The sequence below is a fragment of the Chinchilla lanigera genome, unplaced genomic scaffold (genome assembly GCF_000276665.1).
Source record: "Chinchilla lanigera isolate Chin_1 unplaced genomic scaffold, ChiLan1.0 scaffold00101, whole genome shotgun sequence".
Taxonomy (NCBI): Eukaryota; Metazoa; Chordata; class Mammalia; order Rodentia; family Chinchillidae; genus Chinchilla; species Chinchilla lanigera.
This window is the reverse complement of record NW_004955502.1, coordinates 3,148,038-3,156,301: the sequence shown is the minus strand read 5'-3', so window position 1 is coordinate 3,156,301 and position 8,264 is coordinate 3,148,038. Positions and strand designations below refer to the sequence as shown.

At 36.1% G+C, this 8,264-nt stretch overlaps 1 protein-coding gene across 1 annotated transcript in view; it reads left to right on the top strand.

Moving 5' to 3' along the window:
* Positions 1–4,180: 4,180 nt before the first annotated feature.
* Positions 4,181–8,264, top strand: part of Bend6 (BEN domain containing 6) — a 29,098-nt gene continuing 25,014 nt past the window's right edge. The window contains exon 1 of the mRNA XM_005406887.1: positions 4,181–4,288. The gene's annotated coding sequence lies outside the window, so the exon portion shown is untranslated. The remainder of the gene's footprint in view (positions 4,289–8,264) is intronic.

Here is an 8,264-nt window from a genome sequence, read left to right as displayed (position 1 = left end):
TCTCCTTGGCCTCCTCCTCGTCATGGCTATAGAATACTGAGGAGGCAATTTTTACTGACATCTCAAGTGTCATATTATCTTATGAATCCTAGGGTCAGCTGACCACATGTGATAACAAGTACTCTTGTCTTTAAGTGGAGCATAACACATTTTTCTCACAAAGTGTCATAAACAGGGAATGTTGGTTTGGGGCTTATTTTGCAAGGGGGAACAATATAATACAGGACAGATAGTTTATAATATTATTTATAGTAGCCACCAAAAGAATGATATACAAGAGTGTGCGGGAAGTCTGTCCACACATCATAGACCAAGAATCTATCTGAGAGCCTAGATTCCATGGAAAAGTCCTTCATGAGTTATGCTGAATACCTAGAACTCATAACAGTACCTCCCATGAGTCTAACTGGAGGCCCAGAGCACATAACAATATCTCATGCAGGCCTGTTTCATGGATCTGCACTGCAAAAGCTCAAAGGTCAGTGGTGGAATCTAGGAAGTGTGCCAGTAAGATAAAGGATCTGTGCTAGCAGGCTGAGGCATGTGCACTGGAGCCAGGAAGTGATACTCAGAAAAAGCAGAGCTCCCCCAAAAGGTACCACAGCCATCCTCAGCAACAGTGAGGTTCTGAGCTCCTCCAAGGATCAAGATGGCCGAGTTCCCATCAGGGAAGCCAATGCAGCAAGCTTCTCCCAGAGACTAGCAGTGTACCTTCTTCTCCTCCGGAGCCAGACAGTGATGCTCAGAGTGAGGACCAGAGCTTGCCCAAAGTGAACTGAAGCTATTCTCAGTGCCAAGAAGGTCCCGAGCCCCTCAGAGGATAAAAACAGGCAAGTTCTTCAGGAAAGCCAGCACGATGAGCTCCTCCAAAACAACCAACTGCTCCTTGCAGCTTCTATCAGCTCCCAACAGCCTTTCAGCTCCCAACAACCTTTCTCCGCTCCCAACAGCTTTGCCTCTCCTTTTCCAGTTCTGCCTCTTATGCTGCTGGCAACAATCCCCAGGTGGGCCAGACACACCCATCACCATGCTTACGCAGTTCAGTTAGGGGTTATGAGTTGACTACCAGTTATCAATCCACTACCCAGGCATATGTCAAAGTCATGTTTACTCATTAGACAATGAATGCCTAACAGGAAAATATCAGAAAGGTAAATTATTGCATTTTTAATATTTATTATTTATATAAAAGCATCAAAATTTTCAACTTTGTTTTTTGGTGTACAAAGTCTAAAAAAGCTCAACACAAATAAATTCATAGATGAACTACAATGAAAATAGTAATAACGCTTTACAAAAAATCTTTACTTCAGTTATCACACCTAAGACAGTCTGCACACGTGACAGCAGCATGTTCCAATGTACACGTATCACTTACACTGACAGCACATGTCTTTTGCTTTCCTGGCCTCTTTGTAAGACATACTTGACATCTCAGTGGCCCTGCAGTTTTGTCAGGAGGTTCTTGCATCATATAGTGTGTAGCTAACAGGAACATGAAATATCAATGAAATAAAGTATTAAATTCTTAATAAGTATTGTGTATTTAGAATGGGCATCAACATTTTCACATGAGCTGTATACTTCCTTACAAATTCTAAAAGATAATACCAGAAACAAATTTCTGTATGAGCTACAATGAAAGTACCAATAGAACTCTACAATAAAAGTAAGCTTTGTGTCAATTGTCACACCCAAGGCAATCCTCACACGTGACAGCTGCATGTTCCATGCACATGTCTCACGCTGACAGCACATGTTCAGTCCCCACATAACACTGCAAAAATGACTGAGATCATAGTAGCAGTTTCTGAAAATGTCACACCTTGTGGAACCAGTAGTGTACTTCATGCTTGTAGATGTGACTGCTACCAGTTCTTTGAATTTCTCCATGAATAGAGGAGGCAGGTGAGGAAAGCAGCTTAGTGGTAGAGCATACACTTAGCTTGCACTGAAACTCTGGATTTGATGCACAGTATACCTACCAAAAATAGCTGAACAGAGACAGAAGAATATTCTGACTTTCCCAACATTACACAGCATTTCAGTGACAGGTAAGTGCAAGTATTTGAGACCAGGACCAAGATAGAAATGTTTGTGAAGAAGAAGTGTCATTGACCGTTCATAGAACATTGAATAGCTTTGGAAATAAACTTTTGCTACAGACTTGAAAATGTTTCCCAGATGAATTTATTAGGAAATTGCAAGATAAAATCGTATGATAAAACATTTATATGCAAAACCTATATTGAGGTAAAGTCATTTCAATAACAATTTGTGATTCAAATAATGTTGATTTCCTTTCCATACTTTATTGGTAAAATTTAAAATAAGAAATGAAATATTCATCCTCACTCAGATTTCATTGGATATAATAATATGGGCCAAATTATAGTTCACTGGATCAAATTATACTTGCAGCCCTGCCTTTCTAACCTCAAAACAAATGCAAAGAAAATTTCCATATTTCACAGTCCATTTTACTGTTCACTTCAGGATTTTCCAACTAACCTTTAATCCAAAGTAATTAACCTGCAAGGTAATGACCCACTGAAAGGTAAATATTAAGAAAATATAAAAGAATACTGTAATAGTCTTCTCAGAAATCAATATGCTCAATTAAAATTTTAAGTTCATATTGGGAGGTAAAACTTGATATTTGTACAATTTTGTAAATATATTAAAAATCATTGAATGCATACTTTGAAGTGGGTAAAATGGTGAATTTATAAGTGGGAATTTTCTTTTTTTATTTTAAAGAGAAAAAATAAAATTTCAAAACAAGATAATAGGAGGGTAACAATGGTTAATGTATTACATATTTTCCTTAAAGTAGTTGCTGAAGAGTACAAGATATATGCATTTAATTGTCCAAACAATATTAGCACAAACATTAAAAAAAAAAAAATACAGTTCAGGCCGTGAATGTAGTTTAGTGGCACAAGCAGCACAAGCACAAGGTCCTGAGTTCAATTCCTGGTACCAAAAAAAAAAAAAAAAATACAGTTCATTTATTGGAAGGTAACAGTTACACTTCTATAATGACTAGAACTCAACATTAAAATAGTTCTTTTCTGATTATAGTAGTATTTGTTCCCCAAAGGAAATGTGAAGTACATAAAGGTACAAAAAAGCACACAAATCACCTTATCAGAGGAAGAGTATGTAATAGTTAATAATTGTGTTAACCATGTAGCTAGTATGGTTTTAAGTGTTTTTATGAGGGTCAAGTACAAGACACTTTTTCTCACAGTTGAGTAAACTGAGGCACAGAATTTAACTTGGTCTCTACTTTTAACCAGTATATGTGTGAATGTTGAAATTTTCAAATTGGAATTACAGAATATCTTTTGCAATATACTTGGAGCACTTTACAACATACAACATTTCTCTCATTTTTAAAAACTCAATATTTGAATTATATTTTATTTTCATGTTATAGGATAGTTTGAATATATTTAGTTTTGTTTTGTTCTGTTTTTGTTACCTATATAACACAATGATCAGGATTCTCTGAATTCAAGTCTGGCTAAGTCTTATTTTGTTAAAATCAGGTCCTAAAAGCCAAACAAAAAACTACTTGCTTGAGTTTTGAATCAGTGGGAAAGGTGTGTGGTAGAGTTGGATAGAAAACTCGTGCTGTTTGGTATATTAAAGCCTTTATAGGTAAAAGTGAAGACTGGCAGATGAGATAAGTTCCGTGGATTAGGGGTCATAAACCTCAATATAAGTTCCAGGCCCCCCCGAAGCCTATCCATAGAAAGTCCTTTTGGGATGAAAGAGTTTATAAAACTCATTCAAAATCTTGAAAGTGACCAAGAAGCATTATACTGTATGTTCAAAAAGATGTTTTCTGAAGCCCGGCTTGTTTTTAAATAATGAAAACACATTGACAAAATGTAGTCACATGATTATAGTTCCTCAGGGATTAAATGATAAAGGGGTAGGGATGAGCAGAGAAGTAACTTTTCGGTTCTTCTGAGGTGTAGAATGCATTTTCTGAATTTGCTAGCAGCTTAACTAGTAAGTCAACTAATTCAAACTGGTAAAAGTAACTGAAGCAATTCTATCTAAGATACAAGAAAAGTCTAGTGATAATGTTTGTATAGCAAGAGGTAGATTATTAAGTTTACACATCAGAATGCAACAACTTTCTGGTTTTCAACTTGTTCTATTACAGATATATATGAATAATCTCCTGTGTACAAGCTCAGAAGGATACAAACCTATTCACACACCCTGGAAGACAGAAGCCTTGCATGAACATACCCAGAACAAGGGAAAGAGGGTAAGGCCACAGGAGGGAACAAATGCTATGAGGGCTCAGAATAGGGACAGGCTGGGCTGACCCTCCAAAGCTTATGTGCCGCATGTTACTGACTTGGAAAAAAAGTGAGCATGTTCACCTAGAGGAGAGGGTCACAATTCCATGCCAGTTTAGTGAAAATTAAGCTCTTGACATAATATTTAATTAGTAATCTCTAAAGCAGGTCTTTCACAAATAGATACAAAAGATGCATTAACATATCCAAAGCCATGTAGTTTTAGGGCTAATTCCTTGTTAGGTAAACTTAACATTAGTCAGAGCACCTCCTGTGAGCCAGGCGATACAACAATATAAAATATGGTCCTTGCTACTGGTGGCTCATACTATAAAGATCCAAGGAAGTCAAGTAGAGGCAAGTTAGCACAAACCTTTCTTTTCAATGAACTAAGAGAAATTAATCTCAACCATCGTGTGTGTGTGTGTGTGTGTGTGTGTGTGTGTGTGTGTATTTGCTTTTCCCTTTCTTTTCTCCTTTCCCACATCCCAGTTTCTCTTTCCTTTTGTACAGTTTCCTCCCATTTTACAGTATCTATTTTACATTTTAGATTTTATTCATTCTTTCAGCTTCTCACACTAAGGAGACAATACAATGTTTGCACATACATATATGATTTATTTCACTTATGAGTACGGTCAAGTCACATCCATTTACCTATAAAAGTCTCCAGTTTATCCTTTTTGTGGCTGAGTGGTACTCCATTGTATAGAATGACCACATCTTTTTTACCCATTCTTCGGTTGATGGGCATTTGAGTTGTTTCTAAGATCTAGCTATTACACATTGTAATAGCTGCTATAAACATGGGTGCACATGTATCTCTATGGTATGATGTTTTTAATTCTCTGGGAAGATACCCAGAAGGGGAATAGCTGGGTCAAATGGGACCTCCAATCCTAGTCCTTTGAGGAATCTCCACACTGATTTCTACAGTGGTTTCACCAGTCTACACTCCCACCAGAAGTGGAGAAGTGTTCTCTTTTACCCACAGCCCTGCCAGCATTTGTGTTTGGTTGATTTCTTGATGATAGCCATTCTTTCTGGGGTGAGATCGAATCTCCATGCTGTTTTAATTTGCATCTCTCAAATGACCAGTAATGTTGAATGTTTTTTCATACATTTATTTGCTTTTTGTATTTCTTCATCTAAAAGTATGTACTCATCTCAAATGCCATTTTTGGATTGGGTCTTTAAATTTGAGAGGTCTCATTTTTGAGTTCTTTATAGTCTTGATAGTAATCCTTTGTGTGAGGAACAACTGGCAAACATTTTTTCCCATGTTGTGCATTGTCTCTTCACACTGTTGGTGGTTTCACTTGCTGTGCAAAAGCTTTTAATGAGATGAGATTCCTAGTTGTTGATTCTTTTTGATACTTCCTGTGCAACCACGTTTTATTCATAAAGGTTTTACCTACATGAATGTTTTCGAGAGATGTACCTATTCTGTCTTCCAGGAGATTTAATGTTTCTGTTTTAATATTTAGATCTTTGATCCATTTCAAATTTAGTTTAGTACATAGTGAAAGATATGGATCCAATTTTAGTTTTCAGCATGTGCAAAGCCAATTTTTCCAGCACCATTTATTAAAGAGGCTTTCTTTTTTCCAGTGAATGTGTTTGGCACCTTTGTCAAAGATAAGTTGGCTAAGTGCGTCTGGAATAGTTTCTGCATCTTCCAATCTGTTCCATTTATCTTCTAGTCTAATGTTTTGTCAGTACTACACTATTTTTATCACAGTAGTTCTATAGTATAACTTCCTACAGAAAATAGGAATAAGTGGTCTTTATCCCAATCTGATAAAAGCCATCTATGGCAAACCAGCAGCCAACATCATACCAAATGGGATGTGACACAAGTAAGGGATTGTGATGCTTCCTGTCTTGCCTTTGTGGCCCAGATTTGCCTTTGCTATTCTAGGTCTCTTCTGATTCCAAATGAATTTTAAGATTATTTTCTCTAATTCTGTGAGATATGATGTTGGAATTTGGATCAGAATTGCATTAAGTCTGTATAACAGTTTTGGAAGTATGGCCATTTTCACTCTATTGGTTCTTCTTACCCAAGAGCAAGGAATATCTTTCCATTTTCTAATATTCTCTTCAGTCTCCTTTTTCAAAGTACTGTAGTTTTCAGTGTAGAGGTCTTTTACATCCTTCATTAGATTGATTCCTAGATATTTCACTTTTTTGGGATGTTATTGTGAAAAGTGTTTCCCTAATTTCTTTTTCAGTGAGTTTGTTATTTGTGTACAGGAGGGCTATTGGTTTTTGAATGTTGACTTTATGTCCAGCTACACTAATGAATTTGCTTATCAAATCTAGCAGTTTTTCACTAGAGTTTTGGGGGTCCTCTGTGTAGAGTATCATGTCATCTGCAAATAATTATAATTTAACTTCTTCCTTTCTTATTGTTATTCCTTTTATTTTTTTCTCTTGTCTAACTGCTGTGGTGAAAGTTCCCAGGACTATGTTGAATAAGTGTGTATACAGTAGACATCCTTGCCTTGTTCTTGATTTTAGAGAGAAAGCGTTTTTGACCATTTGGTATGATGCTGGCTGCTGGTTTGCCATAGATGGCTTTTATCAGATTGAGATAAAGACCATCTATTCCTATTTTCTGTAGGGTTTTCATCATGAATGGGTGCTGGACTTTGTCAAAAGCTTTTTATGCATCTATTGAGATGATAATATGATTTTTTCCCTTGGCTCTGTTAATCTGGTGTATTACATTTATTGATTTATATATGTTGAACCATCCCTGCATCCCTAGAATGAATCCCACTTGGTTATGGTGTATAATCTTGATAATTTGCTGCATTCTGTTTGCCAGTATCTTATTGAGGATTTTTGCATCTATGTTTGTTAGGGAAGTTGGCCATTAATTTTCTTTTTTAGTTGGGTCCTTCTCTGGTTTTGGTATCAGGGTAATGGCTACTTCTAGGAATGACTTTGGGAGTATTGCTTCACTTTCAGTTTCATTAAAACATTTGAGAAGTAGAGATATTAGGTCTTTTCTAAATTTCTTGTAGAATTTGGCATTGAATCTGTCAGGGCCTGGGCTTTTCTTTGTTGGTAGGTTTTTAATTACATATTTGATTTCATTGATTGATATTGGTTTATTCAGAATTTTTGTATCTTCTTGATTCAGCTCTGGTAATTCATACATATCTAGGAATCTTTCCATTTGTTCTGCATTTTCTGTCTTATTAGAATGCAAGTTTTCAAAGTAGGTATAGATAATCTTCTGGATTTCTGCAGGGTCCATTGTGATTTCACCCTTTTTATTCCTAATTGTATGGATTTGAGTCTTTTCTTTCCTTTTTTTGATAATATTGGATAAGCATTTGTCAAATTTTTTAATATTTCAAAGAACCATCTCTTCAATTCATTGATTCTTTGTATTTGTTTTTAGTCTCCAATGAATTCATTTCTGCTCTGATCTTTATGGTTTCTTCCCTCATACAACCTTTAGGCTTAGCCTGCTCTTCTTTTTCTAGAAGTCTGAGGTTCACTGTTAAGTTATTTGTTTGCACTTGCTTTGTTTTCCTGATATGGGTATTCACTGCTATAAATTTCCCATGTAGGACTGCTTTTCTTTTGTCACAAATGTTCCAGCATGTTGTACTGTCATTATCATTTAATTGTAGAAACTGTCTAATTTCATCTGTGACCCATTGTTTCTTGAGAAGGGTGCTATTTAATTTCCATGTGTTTATGAAGTTCTTGTGATTTCTTTGGCCATTGACTTCCAATTTCATTGCACTATGCTCTGATAGTACGCATGGGATAATTTCAATCCTTCACATTTACTTAATCACATTCTATGGCTAGTGTATGGTCTATTTTGGAGATGTCCTGTGTGCAGCTGAGAAGAATATGTATTCTGATGTTTTAGGTTGGAACACTCTGTAGACATCTACTAAGTCCATTTGTTCATAG